The following is a 24,686-nucleotide window of genomic DNA, read 5'->3' as shown; positions in this document are numbered from 1 at the left end:
CCAGGGCCAGGACACATTTCCAGGTCCAGGGTACACCTCCAGGGCCAGGACACATTTCCAGGTCCAGGGTACACCTCCAGGCCAGGGCACACCTCCGTGGCCAGAACACTCCTCTAAGGCCAGGGTACACCTTCAGGACACACCTCCAGATCCAGGGTACACTTCCAGGTTAGGGCACACCTCCAGGGCCAGAGTAATCTCCAGGCCTAGGGAACACTTCCAGGTCTAGGGTACACCTCCAGGACCAGGACACACCTCCATGGCCAGGGCACATCTTTAGGGACAGGACACACCTTCAGGGCCAGGGTACACCTACGTGGCCAGGACACACCTCTAGGGCCAGGGTACACCTCCATGGACAGGGTACACTTCCGTGGCCAGGACACCTCCAGGGCCAGGGTAAACCTCCAGGGCTAGATACACCTCCATGGCTAGGGCATAGCTCCCGGGCCAGTTATACCTCCGTGGCCAGGACACACCGTTGTCAAGGTACATCTCCATGGCCAGGGCACACCTCCGTGGCCAGGACACACTTCCTTGGCCGGGGCTTACCTCCAGGGCAAGGGTACACCTCCAGGGCCAGGATACACCTCCAGAGCCAGGGTACACCTCCAGGCCAGGACAACCCTCCATGGCCAGGGCACACCTCCAGGACCAGGGTACACCCCCAGGGCCAGGGTACATTTCCAAGGCCAGGGTACACCTCCAGGGCCAGGGCACACTCCAGGGCCAGGGTACACCTCCAGGGACAGGGTACACCTCCGTTGCCAAACACACCTCCATGGCCAGGGCACACATCGTGCCAGGGCATACCTCCAGGTCAGGGTACACTTACGTGGCCAGGACATAACTCCATGGCCAGGATACACTTCCGTGGCCAGGACACAACTCCATGGCCAGAGTACTCCTACAGGGCCAGGTATACCGCCGTGGTCAGGGCACATCTCCAGGGCCAGGGTACACCTCTGGGGACAAGGTACAAATTCAGGGCCAGGGTACATCTACAGGGACAAGGTGAATCTCAAAAGATCGGGGTAAACCTTCAGGTTCAGGGCCATAGTGAAAGGTGAACATGCTAAGCCACTCGCATGTGAAGCTAGTGTTAGGGTTGGTCTCCTTACTCTTTATCTTGGGCAAGTAGACTACAGCGTGTCTCATGCCAGCCAAGTACAGGCCTTCACTTAAATTTTTATCAAAATGAGGAATGAAAAACGACGAGTTTCTATGAGAATTGCAGAGGAAATCGGTATTTATTATTTACAATTTGAATGCAGTTATCTAACTACATATTTGATCATCCAAAGTAATGTGTAGTAGTTATTGGGTACTGCAACTTCAGGCACCTCACCGGGTGGTTGATGGGGTTCCTTTTCCCTTGCGAATAAGATTTTGATTCTGAATCAATCAGTTTCTGTTCAGGTGTGCGTTGGTCTTGATGAGGCCTTAGGTCTAGGTCGTACGGAACTCGTGTGGACCTGAAGTGTCCGGATGCATGTAACTGCCAAGACTCCAACGTTCATTTGGTTCTGATTTATTACTCTTTCATATTCCTTCTTATATAGACTCACATTTCGTAATTAATTTTTGGAAGTTCTGTTGTACTTTATCATTTCCGTTTTGCTTTTATTTTTATTTAGAAGGTTTATCAAAACATTTCGGACGAGAGACGGGCGAAAAATTTTCCGTCTCTGTACATGCGTGTTACTGTTTCATCAGTAACTAAATAAGTTAACCAATGATATGTTCCGCGGCAACTTTAGAATTGAATTATATACTAGATAAGGCTAAGCATCAGGGGTATAACGTGAACGTCACTTCCGTTACGTAAGCTTTTGTTATTAAAGGTTCGCCAGGTCCAAGCCTGACAAGAGCTTGTTATATGACACCCTATCTGGCTGTATAGCTCTTTAGATATTATTATTATTATTATTATTATTATTATAATTATTATTATTATTATTACTACTACTACTACTACTACTACTACTACTACTACTACTACTACCACTACTACTACTATTACTACTACTACTATCTTTGACATCTTTCAAACCGAGTATGGACCTAAACAGCTTCATTACAGCACATACTAACAATTAAATTATTCAGTATTCGTTTCATATTAAAACAATTTAGGACATTATGCGGGTATGACATGCCGTTCAGTATACTGATAACTCAAATAAGAATGACAAATTTTACGTAAATGAACTTGCAAATTGAGATATATCCGAATCATATTATTTCTACTAAACAAATCTAACAAATATGCACAACAGTGTTGAATGATATAATGAAAAGTTTTTCTTGTTTCAGGTTTCTACGGAAAAAATTTAAACCAAATAATCGAAGTGGCAACTCAAGATGGCGTGTGAGCAACATTGTGGTGAGCAGACCACGCTGGGTGCAGTGACTTGCCTCACCTCAACGGTAAACTGTTACGAATCGTCTGTAGGCCGCTTTCATCAGCCATGGCTAAGCTGAAGGTCCATGTCGTGTACTGGTAAGATAGATAGAAAGTGTGCGCTGATTGTATAGGTGTGAGGGATTAAGGAGGCTGTTACTAGAGATTGTTAAGCGAACGGTGTGGAGTGAAAAAGATTGGTAGGTCATGTTTATTGATTATTACCATGACAGGCCTTATTTCTTAATTATGGCGGACAGACAGGCCAGATGTGTTAAGATGTTATCATGACAGATAGTCTCGTTGTGTTTAAATGTACAGTGACTGGCAGGCTATTGTTTGGCTTTCTGAACCAGGCTATTCATATAAAACCTGATGTTTGATAGATCTCTTAATTTTCAAACTCAAGATGTGTATTACTTATGCAACTTAGTAAGAATCATGGGACACGTATTAAATTCTGGGTGAAGTACATTTGCTCTAACTTCAAGGAAATTTACCTTGAAACATTTGTCGTTCACCAGTTTTACGTAAGAGTTGAGACAAACATTCCCCTGTTTGGCTTTGTTGGCCGGAGCTGGCCTCTTGCCTTGTGGAGATGACTTGAACATAGACTTCCTCGGCAGCCTCTGGCCCAGGTGGGTGATGGATGTTACTGGAATAACTAAGTGGTGTGAGTTAGAATAATGAGCCATGGGGAAGAGAATGTTGGTGTGCATGTGATTATGTATTTTTATGCCTAGTGTATGTAGTTACCCATTTGCTGTATTCGGAGAGGGACTTTATAGTTACAGGGCTCCATCTCTTGAACATTCTAATAAAAAGATTTAAACTTCCATATGGTATCCGCATTCACTATTCATAACTTTATTTCGTTCATTCTGTCTCTGTGTGATGCGTGTGATCATAACAGTTGAGTTAAACTTGGTTATATGTAACCTTGTAACCATGCAAAAGAAGAGGGAATGTCAAATCAAGCTGCAGACAACAGCTTTATTAGCTTTGAGGGAGCTGTGGTGGTATAACCCAAGCTTTGGTTAAAGCCTGATTTTCTTGAGAGGACTGTGAGATGTAGGCCAAGCTAGGAGTAACGCATTTTAGGAACTGATAGAATAGGCCAAGCTACGGGCAACAGTTTGAGAGGACTTTGGTTGTGTAGGCCATGGTACAGGAACAACGGCGTAATCAGATTGAGGGGGATTGTGGTGGTGTATTCCAAGCTTGGGACATTAGCTTTAGCAGACTGTAGGTATACAGACAAGCTGTGGGTAACAGCTTGATCAGCTTGTGGGGACTATGATATTATGGGCCAAGCTACGGACACCAGCTTGATCAGTTTAAGGGGACTGGTGGTTTAGGCCAGGTTAGGACCAATAGCTTGATCAGTTTGAGGGGACTGATGGTGTACTTTGAGGGGATTATGGCAGTGTTGGCCAGGATACGGGCGAAACTTGATCAGCTTGAAGTAACCGCGGAGGTGTATGCCAGGCTACGAGCAACACTGATGAAACTATGGTGTGGCTAGGCTAGGGGCTGCAACTTGAGGGGACTGTAATGGTGTAGGCCAGTCAATGGACAACAGCTGGATCACCTTGAGGAGACTTTGGTGGTGTAGGCCAGATTAGGAGCAACAGCTTGATCACCTTGAGGGGACTATGGTGGTGTAGGCCAGGATAAGGGCAACAGCTTGAGGGGACTGTGGTGGTGTACACCAGGCTAGAGGCAACAGCTTGATCAGCTTTAGGGGACTGTGGCGGTGCAGGCCAGGATAAGGGCAACAGCTTGAGGGGACTGGTGGTGTACACCAGGCTAGGGGTAACAGCTTGAGGGACTGTGGTGGTGTAGGCCTGGCTAGGGGCAACAGCTTGATCAGCTTGAGGGGACTTTAATGGTGTAGGCCAGGCTAAGGGTAACAGCTTGATCAGCTTTAGGGGACTTTGATGGTGTAAGCCAGGCTAGGGACAACAGCTTGATCTGCTTGAGGGGACTGATGGTGTAGGCTAGGCGAGGGGCAACAGCTTGATCAACTTGTGGGGGCTTTGGTGGTGTAGGTCAGGCGAGGGGCAACAGTGATCATGATCAGCTTGAGGGGACTTAGGTGTTGTAGGCCATGCGAGGGGCAACAGCTTGATCAACTTGTGGGGACTTTGATGGTGTAGGCCAGGATAGGGGCAGTAGCTTGATCAGTTTGAGGGGACTGTGGTGGTGTAGGCCGGGCTAGGGGTAACAACTTGATCAGCTTGAGGGGACTTTGGTGGTGTAGGCCAGGCTAGAAGCAACAGCTTGATCAGCTTGAGGGGACTATGGTGATGTAGGCCATGCTAGTGGCAGCAGCTTGATCAGCTTGAGGGGACTGTAGTGGTGTAGGCCAGGCGAAGGGCAGCAGCTTGAGGGGACTGTGGTGGTGTAGGCCAGGCTAGGGGCAATAGCTTGATCAGCTTGAGGGGACTATGGTGGTGTAGGCCAGGCTAGGGGCAATAGTTTGATCAGCTTGAGGGGACTGTGGTGGTGTAGGCCAGGGTAGGGGCAGCAGCTTGATCAGCATGAGGGGACTGGTGGCGTAGGCCAGGGTAGGGGCAGCAGCTTGATCAGCTTGAGGGGACTGTGGTGGTGTAGGCCAGGCTAGGGGCAGCAGCTTGATCAGCTTGAGGGGACTGTGGTGGTGTAGGCCAGGCTAAGGGTAACAGCTTGATCAGCTTGAGGGGACTGTGGTGGTGGAGGCCAGGCTAGGGGCAGCAGCTTGATCAGCTTGAGGGGACTGTGGGGGTGTAGGCCAGGCTAGGGGCAGCAGCTTGATCAGCTTGAGGGGATTGTGGTGGTGTAGGCCAGGCTAAGGGTAACAGCTTGGTGTAAACGACATCGCTTAGGTCTTAGTATAATCTGATTATGGCCGCCGCGGACGTTCTGTTTGGTCGTGTTACATAATACGTAATTAGGGCTGGGGAGGGTGTCTCAGTGATTATAGCATTTAATGTTATTGACGGTTATAAAGTTAAGGTGAATGTGTATAGCAATAATCAGTTTTATTAAAAGGAGAGCCGAAGTTCCAACCCAAACAGTTATTCAAGGCTAACCTGACAGAAGAATGTTTTTTTTTTCCGTTCCTGCTCTGATTTAGATTCGTTTTTTTACAAACAAAATGTGTTCCAAGGATTTTTTTTATATTGAAATAGTAATCCTCTGAAACAAGGCAGGTTGGGTGACCCTGGCCCATACATGGATAGCCAATTTTTCTCGCTCGGAAACGCCTCACGTAATAGCTCCCCTTCAGTGTGACGGTTTGCTCATCATTAAACATAACCTCATAGCTGCGCCATAATACCCAAGGGTGACATAGTCGTGAGGATCCTCAAGTAGCGAAGTTCATTTACAGGCAGAATTTTGTATTGTATTCCTCGAATCTATTCAACTAATCATTACTAATCATTAATGGAAGGTATGGTCCATTGAGTGTTCATCTTGCAGGATATCTACTAACATTTTACAGTACATTTGAGATCCAGTGTATGTTTAATGTAAAAACTTTCGTATGACGTGCTGGTACTGTAGTCTCTGGGATTTGTCGGTAGACACAAACTTCGACAGTCTCAAGGCGGATTTGGGTACGGAGGATCATGTTAATCCCTTTTTCTCGTCACGCATAATGACATTGCGCGTCTGCATTACACAATGCAGACACACGGGACGAAAGCCAAGACCTGATTGACTACGCCATAGTCGTGGACAGAGTAGCCCGATGCGACTGATCCTAGATTATTGCAGCACATTGTAAGACCATGTGTTCAGGAATGACTTACCATCACGTGTTGCCACAAATCTACCTTCCTTGTGTTCTTGTTGCCACAAATATACTTTCCTCGTATTTCTGTTGCCACTGTCGGGTCCGTCTCGTGTTCCTGTTGCCATTTGCAGATTCTTTACTGTTACTATCTCATGTTGGGTCCTCTGTTCCTGTTGCTCTTGGATGGTCCTCTTGTTTCTGTTGCCTGTGGCGGGTCTTTGCCACTAATGGGTCCTTCTGCTGTTCTTAATGCCACTGGCAGGTCCTCTTTGCTTTTCTGTTGCCACTGATTTGTCCTCATGTTCTTTATGCCACTGGCAGGTCCTCTTTTGATTTCTGTTGCCACTGATGAGTCCTCCTCACATTCCTGTTTCCAATGGTGGGTCCTCCTCATGTTCCTGCTGCCATCGGCAGGTCTTTTTTGCCACTGATTAGTCATGTTCCTGTTGCCACTGGCAGGACCTTTTCATTTTCCTGTTTTGCCACTGATTAGTCATATTCTTGTTGCCACTGGCAGGACCTTTTCATTTTCCTGTTTTGCCACTGATTAGTCATATTCTTGTTGCCACTGGCAGGACCTTTTCATTTTCCTGTTGTCACTGATGAGTCTTTATGTTCCTTATTGCCACTGTAGGGTTCTCTTTGCACTCCTGTTACCACTGACATATTCTCTTTGTGTCTGTTGCCACTGATGACCCCACATTCCTGTTGCTACTGGTTGGTCTTCTTTGCTTTCCTGAAAGGATGGTTCCTCCATGTATGGTTGGTCCCTTCATGTGTAGATGGTTCCTCATGTACATTAGTACAGTGTCTGGAACAAAGAAAGGCCTTATGGACTTGCATCTGATTGAGTCCTTCTCATATTCCTGTTGCCACTGGGGTATCCTTATGTTCCTGTTGCCTTTGATTAAATCCTCCTCACATTCCAGTGCCACTGGCAGGTCCTCCTTGCTATCCAGTTACCAGTGATGGGTCCTCCTTGTGTTCCTTTTATAAATGATGGACCCTCAGTGCTCCTAATACCATTGGCCTGTCCTCTCACACTCCTCACAGTAATTGTGGGGTCCCTCAGAGGTCCAGCACGGGACTTATACTTTTCATCATATATATTAATTACACTGATGTATGGCTGAATAGCTTAAGTGTCATAATTTGCAGATGATGACACAAACATTGGCAGTGCCATATTAATTGAAGAAGATAGGCTCAGATCTAGATAAAGTAGCTGAATGATTTAGAAAATATCAAATTCCATTTAACATTAATAAATGTCAATTGTTGCAAGAAGGAAACCTCAACAAGAAATTCGATTGAACTAATATTAGGGCCACACGATAAAGGACACTCGTGTGAGGAATCTAGGGTTCACTATATCCAACTTCAAATTCTAATATTGTAATGAAGCTGCTGAGAAAGCAAATAGAAAGTTAAGACTTATTAATAGTTTTGCCATTATAGTCGAATCTAGTTATACCCTATCTCTAATATTCAGAGCAGTTTTGGGCCCCTGAGTAAGGATATTCTTAAATTGATAGCAGTTTAGCAAAGAGCATCTAAATTGATTCCTTCCTTCTGTAACAAACCATATGAGGACAGAGTACAAGATGAATTTTTTCTCCTTAAGCAAGAGGTGGCAACAAAGCAGGTTCATCGAATGTTTTGAAATATTTAAAGGATTCATTAATGTCGATATAGAAAACTAGCACTGTTGCTACCAACAAGAGGGGATGGACTAAAACTAAAAGGTCACCAAGTTAATCGGAATTGAAAGAAATAATTCTTTACCAGTCATAATATCAGTGCATGGAAAAAGCTTTCCAAATGTGTTGTCCAGAGCAACAAAGTAAATATTTATTTTATACTTGATCGCCATTTCCCGCGTCAGTGAGGTAACACCAGGGAACAGACATAGAACGGCCCATCCACTCATATACACATATGTATGGATAAATGCCTATACATGCACATATGCATATGAACATATGCATACACGGACATATACACATGTACATATTCATACTTACTTGCCTTCATCCATTCCTGGTGCTACCCCTTCCCCACAGGAAACAGCATCGCCACCCTTGCTTCAGTGAGGTAGGGCCAGGAAAACAGACAAAAAAGGCCACATCCATTCACACTCAGTCTCTAGCTGTTGTGTGTAATGCACTGAAACCACAGCTCCTGCTCCACATCGAGGCCCCACAGACCTTTCCATGGTTTACCCCACACGTTTCACATGCCCTGGTTCAGTCCATTGACAGCATGTTGACCCCGGCAAACCACATCGTTCCAGTTCATTCTTTTCCTTGCACGCCTCTCACCTTCTTGTATCCTCATCCTTAGCCCATCATTGGGACTACTATATCTTCAAACATTCCCATTTTCACCCTCCCAAATAATGACCTCTCTTTCCAGCATTCTTCAATGCTTCCAGTACCTTAACCCCCCCATCATCCTCCATGTGAGTCACTTCTGTTTCTAATTGCTGCCATGTTCATTCCTAGTTATCTAAAACATTTCGCTTCCTCCAAATTTTCTCCATTCAAACTCATATCCCAGCAGAGCTGCCCATTTACCCTGCTAAACACAATAACTGTTCTTATTCACATTTACTCTCATCTTACTCCTTTCACACTGTTCCAAACTCAGTCATGAACTTCTGCAGTTTCTAAACCTAAGTTACTTGTCTCCTTTACTCCCCAGCACAACTGGTGGACTTCATTGCTGCTTCTAAGCCTTTTATGCCTCTCCCTAGACAGAGGTAAACATATACAGAATATAAACAATATCAATGTTAAACAACTATATTTTTACAAACATTAAAACTAAAAAATTATAATGAAAATCTAGTACTGTGAATTTACCATTCATTCACTTTTCACAATCAGTTTCCTTCAATTAGAGTTGTTTCTCAAGATATCCATTGTGCCAATTCAACTCACACCCAAGCCTTAAAAGCCTAACACTTGTTGCCGCTATGACATATAGAGATACCTGTTGAACATTCAGAAGATGGAAAAAGGGAGCTTTCAACAGGGTCACTGTTATACAAGATATAGAGGTACATTCCTGACATCATTATTTCTTACTTATGAGTACCTCCAATTCTTCTCCAAAACTGATTCTTTTTGTCATCATCTTTGGAGTTTCCAGCACTCTCACATGCAAACCTCTTTCCCACAATTATGGGTATAGAAAATTCACAAATGATCTTTAAAATGATGAATAAAGCAAGTGAGAGATTAAGTATTCATTCATTTGTTTGAAGTGAAGAAGCAGAAGAAGCTAAGTGCTGGTAGGCCATTTCCAGCGTTAGCAAGGTAGCATCAGGAACAGACGAAGAAAGGCCACATTTGCTTACATCCATTTTCAGACTTTCATGCACAATGCTCTGAAACCACAAACCTCTATCTGCAACCATGCCCCAGAGACCTTTCCATAGTTTCCCCCAGCCGCTTCACATGCCCTGGTTCAGTCAGTTGACAGCATGTCAACCCCTATATACCACATAACAATTCTCTCTATCCCATGCATGCCTTTAGTCCATTGACAGCATATCAACCCCAGCATACCACATACCAGTTCTCTTTATTCCATGTATGCCTTTCACCCTCCTGCATGTTCAGGCCTTGATCACTCAAAATCTTTTTCACCATCTTTCCATTTCCACTTTGGTCTCCCCCCTTCTCCTTGTCCCCTCCACTTCTGACATAGATGTCCTCTTTGTCAGCCTCTCCTTATTCTATTGATATGTCCAAACCAATACTGCACATGCCCTTCAGCTCTCAACCACACTCTTCTGATTAATATAGCTCTCTCATACCCTTTTATAACTTACTCAGTCAAACCACCTCACCACATATTGTCCTTAAACATGTCATTTCCAACATACCCATCCTCTTCTGCACATCCTCATCTATAGCCCATGCCTTGTATCCATACAACACTGTTGGGACTGTTATACCTTCAAATTTATCCAATTTTTGCCTTTCCAGATAACGACCCCTCTTTCCACATTCTTCAATGTTTCCAAAACCTTTGCCCTCCACCCATGCAGTCACCTTGTGACTCATTTCCTCTTCCATGGTTCCATTTGCTGCCATTTCCAATTTCAAATATCTAAAAGACTATACTTCCCTAAAAATTTTCCCAGACTCACACCCCAGCTAATGTGCCCCTCTAACCTGCTAAATCTAATAACCTTGCTTTTATTCACATTTAATCTTAACTTCTGCAGTTTCTTACTCAAATCTGCCACCAGTGCTGTGTTATCAGCAAACAGCTGACTTCTCAGGCCCTGTCATCCTTTACAGACTGCATAATCACCCCTCTTTCCAAGATTCATGCACTTACCTCCCTCACCTGTCCATCTATAAACATTAAACAGCCATGGTGACATCACACACCCCTGCTGTAAACCAACCTTCACTTGGAATCATCTTCCTACTTGTACACATGCCTTACACCCTTGATAAAAAACTCACTCCTTCTATTTGGTTTTCTCCTTCATTATATATTCTTAAGACTTTCCACAATGTACCTTAGTCAACCCTGTTCTATGCTTTCTCCAGATCCATAAATGCCACATTCATATCCTTCTATTTCTCTGAAGTATTTCACAAACGCATTCTTTAGAGCAAGCGCCAGATCAAAATATCTTTTACCACTTCTGAAACCACATTGTTTGTCCCCAATCTGATGCTCTGAACATGTCTTCACCATGTCATTCACTACTCTCCCATAAAATTTACCATGTATATGCAGCAAACTTATTCCTGTAGTTTGAACACTCATCTTTGTCTCCCTTGCCATTATACAGTGGCATTATACATGCATTGTACCAATCCTCAGGTACCTCACCATGAACCATGCGTATTCATGAGATGCTACAAAAAAATTGCCGCAAAACCTCACTCAAACAGGAAATTCATGAAACACCTACCCAGAATCCTTCCAGAAACAACTGCCCAGTTATCATTCACTCCCAATGATAACGGTCAGTGCTATGAGAACCTTAAAGAACTCTCCTGCTGCAGGCTCTGACAACATTTCCAACTTTCATATAAAATGCTTTGAACCATTTGCAATCCAAACAATTACAGGTATCTTCAGCTACTCCTGGCTACACAACAAAATTCCTTACATCTGAAAACTTGCCAACATATTACCAGTTCTAAAACCCTCTAAATCACCCAACTTCACCTACCATCCTATATCACTTATATAATTAGTGTCTGAAAAGCTGATCCACAACAGAGCCAAACAAAACTTCCCACTCTCACCCACACATCGGGACTTCAAACCCAATCACAGCCCCCTCCTGCACTTCAAAACCTTTAGTGCAGCTTCAATGTTGCACAAATAGTAGCAGGAAAATGATACACTCCTTTGGAGTGAGAAGTTCCTCATTGTAGCTGTACTGTAGACATTTGTAATCTAATTTATGATATATATCCAGGAACATACTATAGCAGTGTATAGGAAGATGTAGTAATATTTGTATAGCATACATTCAAGAACATATATTTTGGTGCTGGAGTTTTCAAAGTTTTTGAAGCCATGGAACCTTTATATGAAAAACAATCCTGGAACTTTACCAAGAACTTGAACTTTAATGGTTTAATACAAATGATAATAAAGCAAAGTTTATACTATGTAATTTTTAAATGTAATTTCTGAAATAGATGTGTATGATTGTATAAGTTTCACAGAGAATAACATCATAAAAAGTAACATCCTCTCAGGGTTTTGCAGACCCCAGTTTGAAAACCATGGTCCAGTGTTTTAGTAATGTGTTTTTATAGAATGTAATCAAAAAACATTAGTAATGTTTATGTAATAAACAACCAAGAATCTTACAGTAGAACATGTGAATGACCTTTTATTCTTTTATTAACAGCGGTGCCTGAGGTTACGCCCCCAAGTTCAGGAAACTGAAAGATAGGCTTGAGGCAGAGTTTCCAGATAAACTGGACATTGTAAGTCTGTTTATTTTTTTCCTTTATATATATAAAACTTTTTTCTTATATAAGTCTGTTTAATTTTTTCTGTCTCTCTCTCTCTCTCTCTCTATATATATATATATATAATTTTTTTCTATACTTTATTGCGTTTCCCATGTCAGCGAGGTAGCACCAGGAAACAGACGAAAAATGGCCCATTCATTCATATACGCACACACACACATATATATATTTATTTATTTTTATCATACTTTGTCTCTGTCTCCCACGTTAGTGAGGTAGCGCAAGGAAACAGACGAAAGAATGGCCCAACCCACCCACATACACATATATACACATGCACGTCCACACACAGCACATATACCTACCTATACATCTCAATGTATACATATATATACACAGACATATACATATATACACATGTACATAATTCATACTGTCTGCCCTTATTCATTCCCGTCACCACCCTGCCACACATGAAATGACAACCCCCTCCCCCCGCATGTGCGCGAGGTAGTGCTAGGAAAAGACAAAGGCCACATTCATTCACACTCAGTCTCTCGCTCTCATTTATAATGCACCGAAACCACAGCTCCCTTTCCACATCCAGGCCCCACAAAACTTTCCATGGTTTACCACAGACGCTTCACATGCCCTGGTTCAATCCATCGACAGCACGTCGACACCAGTATACCACATCATTCCAATTCACTCTATTCCTTGCACGCCTTTCACCCTTATGCATGTTCTGGCCCTGATCACTCAAAATCTTTTTCACTCCATCTTTCCACCTCCAATTTGGTCTCCCACTTCTCATTCCCTCCACCTCTGACACATATATCCTCTTTGTCAATCTTTCCGCACTCATTCTCTCCATGTGACCAAACCATTACAAAACACCCTCTTCTGCTCTCTCAACCACACTCTTTTTATTAGCACACCTCTCTCTTACCCTTTCATTACTTAATCGAAGCACCTCACACCACATATTGTCCTCACACATCTCATTTCCAGTACATCCACCCTCCTCCGCACAACTCTATCTATAGCCCACGCCTTGCAACCATTTACATTGTTGGAACCACTATTCCTTCAAACATAACCATTTTTGCTTTCCGAGATAACGTTCTCGACCTCCACACATTTTTCAGTGCTCCCAGAACTTTCGCCCTCTTCCCCACCCTATGATTCACTTCCGCTTCCATGGTTCCATCCGCTGCCAGATCCACTCCCAGATATATAAAACACTTCACTTCCTCCAGTTTTTCTCCATTTAAACTTACTTCCCAATTGACTTGTCCCTCAACCCTACTGTACCTAATAACCTTGCTCTTATTCACATTTACTCTGAGCTTTCTTCTTTCACACACTTTACCAAACTCATTCACCAGCTTCTGCAGTTTCTCACCTGAATCAGCCACCAGCGCAGTATCATCAGCGAACAACAACTGACTCACTTACCAAGCTCTCTCATCCACAACAGACTGCATACTTGCCCCAATACCACAGCTCCCTATCCACATCCAGGCCTCACAAAACTTCCCAGGGTTTACCTCAGACGTTTCACATGTCCTGGTTCAGCATGTTGACCCCGGTATACCACATTGTTCCAATTCACTCAATTCCTTGCACACCTTTAACTCTCCTGTATATTCAGGCCCCAGTTGCTCAGAATCTTTCTCACTCCATCCTTCCACTCCAATTTGGTCCCCCGCTTCTTGTTCCATCCACCTCTTACACATATATATATCCTCTTTGTCAGTCTTTCCTCTCTCATTCTCTCCATATGTCCAGACCACTTCAACCCACCCTCTTCTGCTCACTCATCCACACTCTTTTTATTTCCACCCATACACATCTCTCTCTCTCTCTGTACCCTTTTATTACTTACACAATCAAACCCCCTCACACCACATATTGTCCTCAAACATTTCATTTCCAACACATCCACCCTCCCCCATACAACCCTATCTATAGCCCATGCCTTGAACCTTATAAAATTGTTGGAACTACTATTCGTTTAAACATATCCATTTTTGCCCTCACACATTCTTTCCACACATTCTTCATCGCTCCCAGAACCTTTGCCTCCTCCCCAAACTTGTGACTCACTTCCACTTCCATGATTCCATTCGCTTCTAAGTCCACTCCCAGACATCTAAAACACTTCACCTCCTCCAATTTTTCTTCATTCATACTTCATCCCAATTAAATTGTCCCTCAACCCTACTGTACCTAATAACCTTGCTCTTATTCACAATTACTCTTAAATTTCTCCTTTCTCACACTTTTCCAAACTCAGTCACCAGCCTCTGCAGTTTCTCACTTGAATCACTGTATCATTGGCGAACAACTGACTCACTCCACTATCCTTTCACCCTACTGTATGTTCAGGCCCCGATCGCTCAAAATCTTTCTCACTCCATCCTTCCGCCTCCAATTTGGTCTCCCACTTCTTGTTTTTTCCACCTCTGACACGTATATCCTCTTTGTCAATGTTTTCTCACTCATTCTCTCCATGTGACCAAACCATTTCAATACACCGTCTTCTGCTTTCTCAACCACACTTTTTATTACCACACATCTTTCTTACCCTTTCAATATTTACTCCATCGAACCACCTCACACTACATATTGTCCTCAAACATCTCATTTCCAACATATCCACCCTCCTTCGTACAACCCTATCTATAGCTCATGCCTCGCAACCATATAACATTGTTGGAACCACTGTTCCTTCAAACATACCCATTTTTGCTCTCCAAGATAACGCTCTCGCCTTTCACTTATTCCTAAACACTGCCAGAACCTTCACCCCCCTCCCCCACCCTGTGGCTCACATCTGCTTCCATGGTTGCATCTGCTGCTAAATCCACTACGAGATACTAAAACACTTCACTTCCTCCAGTTTTTCTCCATTCAAACTAACCTCCCAATTGACTTGTCCCTCAACCCTACTGAACCTAATAACCTTGCTCTTATTCACCTTTACTCTCAGCTTTCTTCTTTCACACACTTTACCAAACTCAGTCACCAGCTTCTGCAGTTTGTCACATGAATCAGCCACCAGCGCTGTATCATCAGCGAACAACAACTGACTCATTTCCCAAGCCCTCTCATCCACAACAGACTGCATACTTGCCTCTCTCTCCAAAACTCTTGCATTCACTTTCCTACCAACCATGGAGACGTCACGCACCCCTGCCACAAACCAACATTCACTGGGAACCAATTACTTAACTCTCTCTTTCATACTTGTACACATGCCTTACACCCTCGATAAAAACTTTTCATTGCTTCTAGCAACTTACCTCCCACACCATATACTCTTAATACCTTCCACAGAGCATCTCTTATCAACTCTTATCATATGCCTTCTCCAGATCCATAAATGCTACATACAAATCCATCTGTTTTTTAAGTATTTCTCATATACATTCTTCAAAGCAAACACCTGATCCACACATCCTCCACCACTTCTGAAACCACACTGCTCTTCCCCAATCTGATGCTCCGTACATGCCTTCACCCTTTCAATCAGTGCCCTCCCATATAATTTCCCAGGAATTCTCAACAAACTTATATCTCTGTAATTTGAACACTCACCTTTATCCCCTTTGCCTTTATACAATGGCACTATGCATGCATTCTGCCAATCCTCGGGCACTTCACCATGAACCATACTTACATTGAATATTCTCACCAACCAGTCACCCCCTTTTTTAATAAATTCCACTGCAATACTATCCAAACTTGCCACCTTGCCAGCTTTCATCTTCCACAAAACTTTCACTACCTCTTCTCTGTTTGCCAAACCATTCTCCCTGACCCTCTCATTTCGCACACCACCTCGACCAAAACACCCTATATCTGCCACTCTATCATCAAACACATTCAACAAACCTGCAAAATACTCTTTCCATCTCCTCCTCACTTTCACTACTTGTTATTACCTCCCCATTAGCCCCTTCACCAATGTTCCCATTTGTTCTCCTGTCATACACACTTTATTCACCTCCTTCCAAAACATCTTTTTATTCTACCTAAAATTTAACGATACTCTCTCACCTTAACTCTCATTTGCCCTCTTTTTCACCTCTTGCACCTTTCTCTTGACCTCCTGTTCTCTTTTATACATCTCCCAGTCATTTGCACTATTTCCATGCAAAAATTGTCCAAATGCCTTTCTCTCCTCTTTCACTAACAATCTTACTTCTTCATCCCATCACTCACTAACCTCTCTAACCTGCCCACTTCCCACCATTTTCATTCCACAGGCATCTTTTGCAAAAGCCATCACTACTTCCCTAAATACATCCCATTCCTCCTCACTCCCTTTATGTCATTTGCTTTCACCTTTTTCCATTCTGCACTCAACCTCTCTTGGTACTTCCTCACACAAGTCTCCTTTCCAAGCTCACTTACTCTCACCGCTCTCTTCACTCCAAGTCTCTCTTCTTTTCTGAAAACCTCTTTAAATCTCCCACACCTAAGTTACTAGAAGCAGTGAAAAGTGTTCACCAAGGGTGTAAGGCATGTGTACAAGTAGGAAGATAGGAAAGTGATTGGTTCCCAGTGAATGTCGGTTTGTGGCAGGGGTGTGTGATGTTTTCATGGTTGTTTAATTTGTTTATGGATGGGATGGTTATGGTTAGGGAAGTGAATGCAAGAGTTTTGGATAGAAAGGCAAGTATGCAGTCTATTGTGGATGAGAGGGCATGGGAAGTGAGTCAGTTGTTGTTCACTGATGATACAGCACTGGTGGCTGATTCGGGCGAGAAACTGCAAAGGATGGTGAATGATTTTGGTAAATTGTGTGAAAGGAGAAAGTTGAGAGTAAATGTGAATAAGAGCAAGGTTATTAGGCTCAGTAGCATTGAGGGGCAAGTTAATTGGGAGGTAAATTTGAGTGGAGAAAAACTGGAGGATGTGAAGTGTTTTAGATATCTGGGAGTGGACTTAGCATCGGATGGAGCCATGGAAGCGGAAGTGAGTCACAGGGTTGGGGCTGGGGGCAAAGGTTCTGGGAGCATTGAAGAATGTATGGAAAGTGAGGATGTTATCTCGGAGCAAAAATGGGTATGTATGAAGGAATAGTTAACTTCCAACAATGTTATATAGTTGCGAGGCATGGGCTACAGATAGGTTTGTGCAGAGGAGGGTGGATGTGTTGGAAATGAAATGTTTGAGGATAATATGCGGTGTGAGGTGGTTTGATCAAGTAAGTAATGAAAGGGTAAGAGACGTATGGTAATAAAAAGAGTGTGGTTGAGAGAGCAGAAGAGTGTGTATTGAAATGGTTTGGTCACATGGAGAGAATGAGGAAAGATTGACAAAGAGGATATTTGTGTCAGAGGTGGAGGGAAGAAGTGGGAGACCAAATTGGAGGTGGGAGGATGGAGTGAAAAAGATTTTGAGGGATCGGGGCCTGAATATACAGGAGGGTGAAAGGTGTGCAAGGAATAGAGTGAATTGGAATGATGTGGTATACCGGGGTGTACCAATGTGCTGTCACTGGATTGAACCAGGGCACATGAAGTGTCTGGGGTAAACCATGGAAAGGTCTGTAGAGTCTGGATGTGGAAAGGAAGCTGTGGTTTTGGTGCATTATACGTGACAGCTAGAGACTGAGTGTGAACGAATGTGGCGTTTTTGTCTTTTCCTGGCGCTACCTTGCTGGAGGAGGAGGAGGGGGGGATGCTGTTTCCTGTGTGGTGGGGTGGTGATGGGAATGATGGGAATGGATGAAGGCAGCATGTATGAATATGTACGTGTATAAATGTACATGTCTGTGTATGTATATGTATGTATACATTGAAATGTATATGTGCATGTATGGGCATTTATGTATATATATGTTTATATGAGAAGGCATATGATAGAGTTGATAGAGATGCTCTGTGGAAGGTACTAAGAATATATGGTGTGGGAGGCAAGTTGTTAGAAGCAGTGAAAAGTTTTTATCGAGGATGTAAGGCATGTGTATGTGTAGGAGGAGAGGAAAGTGATTGGTTCTCAGTGAATGTAGGTTTGCGGCAGGGGTGTGTGATGTCTCCATGGTTGTTTAATTTGTTTATGGATGGGGTTGTTAGGGAGGTGAATGCAAGAGTTTTGGAAAGAGGGGCAAGTATGCAGTCTGTTGGGGATGAGAGAGCTTGGGAAGTGAGTCAGTTGTTGTTCACTGATGATACAGCGCTGGAGGCTGATTCATGTGAGAAACTGCAGAAGCTGGTGACTGAGTTTGGTAAAGTGTGTGAAAGAAGAAAGTTAAGAGTAAATGTGAATAAGAGCAAGGTTATTAGGTACAGTAGGGTTGAGGGTCAAGTCAATTGGGAGGTAAGTTTGAATGGAGAAAAACTGGAGGAAGTAAAGTGTTTTAGATATCTGGGAGTGGATCTGGCAGCGGATGGAACCATGGAAGCGGAAGTGAATCATAGGGTGGGGGAGGGGGCGAAAATCCTGGGAGCCATGAAGAATGTGTGGAAGTCGAGAACATTATCTCGGAAAGCAAAAATGGGTATGTTTGAAGGAACAGTGGTTCCAACAATGTTGTATGGTTGCGAGGCGTGGGCTATGGATAGAGTAGTGCGCAGGAGGGTGGATGTGCTGGAAATGAGATGTTTGAGGACAATATGTGGTGTGAGGTGGTTTGATCGAGTAAGTAATGTAAGGGTAAGAGAGATGTGTGGAAATAAGAAGAGTGTGGTTGAGAGAGCAGAAGAGGGTGTTTTGAAATGGTTTGGGCACATGGAGAGAATGAGTGAGGAAAAATTGACCAAGAGGATATATGTGTCTGATGTGGAGTGAACGAGGAGAAGTGGGAGACCAAATTGGAGGTGGAAAGATGGAGTGAAAAAGATTTTGAGTGATCGGGGCCTGAACATGCAGGAGGGTGAAAGGCGGGCAAGGAATAGAGTGAATTGGATCGATATGGTATACTGGGGTCGACGTGCTGTCAGTGGATTGATTCAGGGCATGTGAAGCGTCTGGTGTAAACCATGGAAAGTTTTGTGGAGCCTGGATGTGGAAAGGGAGCTGTGGTTTCGGGCATTATTGCATGACAGCTAGAGACTGAGTGTGAACGAATGGGGCCTTTGTTGTCTTTTCCTAGCGCTACCTCGCACACATGAGGGGGATGTTATTCCATGTGTGGCGAGGTGGCGATGGGAATGAATAAAGGCAGACAGTGTGAATTGTGTGCATGTGTATATATGTATATTTGCGTGTGGGGACGTGTATGTATATACACGTGTATGGGGTGGCTTAGGCCATTTCTTTCGTCTGTTTCCTTGCGCTACCTCGCAAACGCGGGAGACCAACAAAGCAAAATAAAAAAAAAATATTATGTGTATATGAGTGGTTGGACCATTCTTTGTCTCTTTCCTTATGCTACCTTGATGACATGAGAACAGAGATTAAGTATAATAATAAAATATTTTTTTATAATTCTTAATAGTCAGTTTTGGTTGGATCATCTTTGATATGACATATATATGAAACTTTCCATAATAACACATGCCGTATAGTAAATAGTGGTTGGTAGGCAGCCCCAGATTAGGGAGATATGTTATCAGTACTCTCCAACTAGATATTTGATGAGTTAGTGACAGATGCCTAATAAGCCATCACTTCAGGGAGCTGTCTTTTCTTTCTACCTCACCCATACCTGGACTACTGGCATTGTCCAAAAACATACAATCTTTCCTTGTCATATGTAACACTTTACAACACTTAACTCACACAGCTCATTCATTTTAACAGGATTTTCCTGCGATGAACACTGCGTGCTAGGCCTGACTCTTTGCAAAATCATAAAAGCAGTACAAAAGTTATAGGTAGGAACATTAGGTGGAGCCTCTGCAAACACTGTGTTAGAGTTGCCCTCTGTCATTGGCATGGTAAGGGGAGACTCGATTGCCATGGCCACCCCCTTGAGGAAGTTCCATTGGAACAGGCATCAGAGATTGATAGATAGATAGCCAACAGGATATAAAGTAGATCATATTTTATGATAACTTGTTTGTATATTACAGACTGGTGAAGGAACACCCTCAGTGACAGGATTCTTTGAAGTCACTGTTGCAGACAAGCTTGTTCACTCCAAGAAGGTAAACTTGCTCTCAGTTCATTTGCTTTCAGATGTATTTGGGTGGCACATTTTACAGTGTCCAGAAAAAACCTTGTATGCTTCCCCTCACATTTTCAAAGGCAATGCCACACTTGCATGTTATTATTTCGCCATTTCTCCTTTTGCCTTGATTACCATCTATAGACATCTGGGCATGGAATTAGCTGGTTTCCTGAAGTATTCTAGGTCCATGTTTTGGTTCCTGAAGGTCTTGATCTGTGATATGACGTAAGGTACTGATGAAGGGTTGCAGGAAGCAGCCACCTGATCATGTGTTCTGAATGCTCAGTGTGCTTGGTAATCTTGTGTACCCACATATTCTTCGTTTCAGGCAAGAATTTGAGCTTTCTCATTCTTAGAAAGGTAAGACTAACCATCTTGAAGCATAGGGAAAGAAATACAGTGCTCATATGCAGAATTTCCAAAATGAAATGGCAGCCTGGAAGAGTAAAGAAAGAAAATCACTCCCTCAAGATAGCCTGAAGTACACTGAGGTTGGTTACTGGTGCTCACACTCTTAGAAACACTTCTCAGTGACTAAGTGTATGATGATTTCACCCTGAGAGTGTCTCGTGTTTGTAGCTTAGAATATGCAGCCCCAGTACGGCAACCTGCCCTGACTCAGGCACAACACTCACACTTCAAATGCATACAGAAACTGTTTCAAAGATATCTTGGGTAACCTAGGCAGTACACAAATTATGTAACTGCTTTAGCAAGTTTGAACTCCCTGTCATTATACAAAAGGAAAGATGAATTAATACAATTTGGAGAAATTTTTGTAAATTCTGACAAAAGCTGTAACCTGCTACCACAAACATTGTATGACTTACATGGCAGAGACATAGAAGTCGAGTTATTGCAATCGATAAGTTGTAGAGCCACACATTGTCAAAATTCAAGTTCGCCACATGCAGTTAGGAAACTTAATGGTTGGTCAGGTTCTTTTTTAATATCTGCTTTATTTAAAAAAAAATTTAATAGTTTTAGACTTTAATTAATATTCATGAATATTTTTAATTATACTGGAAATCATTTGTGTTAGAGGTAGGAATATTGTAAACGAAGACATTATTTTCTGCAATATTCAGTATTGCATGTAACCATCTTGGTAAATAAACCTTGGATTATTATTCTAAACCTTAGCCATGTATGGCCTGTTAAATTTTATGGTGGGGCAGACAAGGCTTTTTATGGACACTGTATACTCCACCTGTAAATTGTTGTTTTATCTGCCAAGATCATCCTTTCACTGGTCCATTGAGTGGACTTTGGAGATCATTAGTTATGCCTGATGTTGGGAGAAAGTGGTCTGTTAATGTATTCATGAATACAAAAGTAATCCTCTACAAAAATTGCACCATTAAAACTTTGATATAACCTTTCTACTGTAAAATGAAGTAAGAACCTTTATATCTGCTGATGTTTTGACTTGAATCTAGTTGAAGGGTAAGTAAAATTTGAGGGAGAAACTGTATCATTTTACTTTGTTGTTTTACACTACTTGTAGCTGATACTTTACATAATACTGTTTTGATTATAAAAATTTTCATCTGTTCAGGGTGGTGATGGTTATGTTGACCACGAAAGGAAATACAACAAGATAGCTGATGCTGTGCATGATGCTTTGGGCGATTGAATAGTTCAACTTGAGACTCTTTTCTTCTCTGGTATGACCTAATAGTATAAAAAAAAAAAAATTCAAAGATATGGTAATATATCAGTACTTTGTAAACTTTTTAAAGTATTAAATTCAACATGTTCATAAATCTTGATGTATAAAGCTCAGGCTTCTCAACTGAAATTATAAATTTTTTTATATTTGATTTTTGTATGATAATCTGCAGTTTTATATAGTGTAGATTAAGCACAATTTCAAACTTGTGTATTTCAACCTTTATTAATGTTACCTAGACACTGTGGTGATGATCCTGGCAGCAGGTCTACTGAGGATGAAGCAGCGAGTTGAAAGCCTCTCAAGGACTGGCTCACAGTGGAAGGAATAGCAGACCAGCTCAGATACGCAGGGAATCTCTCCTCAGTATCAGAGAGAGAGAGGAGTCTTTATTATCCTTTATAGATGTGCTGTAATAGTCACTAGGAGAGTGGTTAAATTTTGAAGACTAATTTCCCTTCAGTTTTTTTCTTGATAATTTGGTGTTCAAGTTTTGTATTGCATAATCACATTGCACTTTTTTCCTTTGTAGAGTATTAACAAAATTTCATATGAAACCAGGGTTTGTTTCTCATTTCAAGATGTTCATATATTTTTATATTTACATTGTATGAATCCCAATACCCATCACAGTTAGTGATCTCATTGTAGCTTTCCTCAGTAAAGATGATTGGAAAGAAAATTTTGGTTTCTTTTCATACATTTTAAAGTGTTGTACAGGTACACCACCGAATTTCCAGCACTCTTGGTTCCAAAGCCTTGCCAGGTTAACCATTTTACCGGACCAACTGTGGTCACGCAATGAAAATTTATCAACACGCCTCTAACCCACTAATTATACATCTCCCATGTGTCTAAAGTATACCATGGACTGCTAGAAATTTAAATTAAGAAAAATAAAATGTAGATTAAATAAATAAATGAAATACATTATACACCTGCTCAGGACTTGGGTAATTGGCAGCTGCATGGTTTGCAGACCACTTTTCTTGGCACACTTTATTCATGGAAACTCCATGACAGTTCTTGAATCTCTGAAGCCATCCTTCACTATAGTTACACTCGTAATTTAAGTTCTTTATGAAACAACTTAGCCTGGTTCATTATCATGCTACCTGACAAGTCCACTCCATAACTCTGATGCTGTCAAAACCATTCCATCATCACTTGATTGTGCTCAGTGCTCTTACCATCTTTCATAGTTTTTCCAATCATCATGTGCTTCTTGGAATCACTGTCATTCTCTCCATGTGACCAAACCATTTCAAAACACCCTCTTCTGCTCTCTCAACCACACACTTTTTATTACCACACATCTCTCTTACCCTTTCATTACTTACTCCATCAAACCACCTCGCGCCACATATTGTCCTCAAACAACTCATTTCCAACACATCCACTTTCCTCCGCACAACTCTCTATCTATAGCACACGCCTCGCAACCATATATCATTGTTGGAACCATTATTCCTTCAAACATAACCATTTTTGCTTTCCGAGATAATGTTCTCGCCTTCCACACATTTTTCAATGCTCCCAGAACTTTCGCCCCCTCAGCCCACCCTGTAACTCACTTCCACTTCCATGGTTCCATTCGCTGCCAAATCAACTCCCAGATATCTAAAACACTTCACTTCCTCCAGTTTTTCTCCATTCAAACTTCCCTCCCCATTGACTTGTCCCTCAACCTTACTGTACCTAATAACCTTGCTCTTATTAACATTTACTCTTAGCTTTCTTCTTTCACACGCTTTACCAAACTCATTCACCAGCTTCTGCAGTTTCTCACCCAAATCAGCCACCAACGCTGTATTATCAGCGAAAAACAATTGACTCACTTCCCAAGCTCTCTCATCCACAACAGACTGCATACTTAGCCCCTCTCCAAAACTCTTGCATTCATGTCCCTAACAACCCCACCCATAAACAAATTAAACAACAATGGAGACATCACGCACCCCTTCTGCAAACCGACATTCACTGAGAACCAATCACTTTCATCTCTTCCTACATGTACACATGCCTTACATCCTCAATAAAAACTTTTTACTGCTTCTAACAACTTGCCTCCCACACCATATATTCTTAATACCTTCCACAGAGCATCTCTATCAACTCTATCATATGCCTTCTCCAGATCCATAAATGCTACATACAAATCCATTTGCTTTTCTAAGTATTTCTCACATACATTCTTCAAAGCAAACACCTGATCCACACATCCTCTACCACTTCTGAAACCACACAGCTCTTCCCCTGTCTGATGCTCTGTACATGTCTTCACCCTCTCAATCAATACCCTCCCATATAATTTCCCAGAAATACTCAACAAACTTAAACTTCTGTAATTTAAGCACTCACCTATATCCCCTTTGCCTTTGTACAATGGCACTGCATCCATATATATATATATATATATATATATATATATATATATGTGTGTGTGTGTGTGTACAAAGGCAAAGGGGATAAGAGTGAGTGCTCAAATTACAGAGGTATAAGTTTGTTGAGTATTCCTGGTAAATTATATGGGAGGGTATTGATTGAGAGGGTGAAGGCATGTACAGAGCATCAGATTGGGGGAGAGCAGTGTGGTTTCAGAAGTGGTAGAGGATGTGTGGATTCAGGTGTTTGCTTTGAAGAATGTATGTGAGAAATACTTAGAAAAACAAATGGATTTGTATGTAGCATTTATGGATCTGGAGAAGGCATTTGATAGAGTTGATAGAGATGCT

At 42.3% G+C, this 24,686-nt stretch overlaps 1 protein-coding gene across 7 annotated transcripts in view; it reads left to right on the top strand.

The window, feature by feature from the left end:
* The window catches only part of LOC139751179 (uncharacterized), a 129,099-nt gene extending 106,466 nt beyond the window's left edge, over positions 1 to 22,633 (top strand). For 6 of the 7 annotated variants that reach the window (XR_011713294.1, XR_011713292.1, XR_011713291.1 and 3 more), the window contains 5 exons: positions 2,317 to 2,503; positions 12,085 to 12,163; positions 20,182 to 20,256; positions 21,838 to 21,946; positions 22,191 to 22,633. The gene's annotated coding sequence lies outside the window, so the exon portion shown is untranslated. Of the gene's footprint in view, positions 1 to 2,316; positions 2,504 to 2,993; positions 3,043 to 12,084; positions 12,164 to 20,181; positions 20,257 to 21,837; positions 21,947 to 22,190 lie in introns of those variants that run through there. The other variant, XR_011713297.1, reaches the window with a different exon arrangement.
* Positions 22,634 to 24,686: the final 2,053 nt, after the last annotated feature.

Source organism: Panulirus ornatus, chromosome 11 (genome assembly GCF_036320965.1).
Source record: "Panulirus ornatus isolate Po-2019 chromosome 11, ASM3632096v1, whole genome shotgun sequence".
In the NCBI taxonomy this organism is placed as follows: domain Eukaryota; kingdom Metazoa; phylum Arthropoda; class Malacostraca; order Decapoda; family Palinuridae; genus Panulirus; species Panulirus ornatus.
The sequence above is the reverse complement of the archived record's forward strand: the minus strand, read 5'-3'. Positions and strand labels throughout refer to the sequence as shown.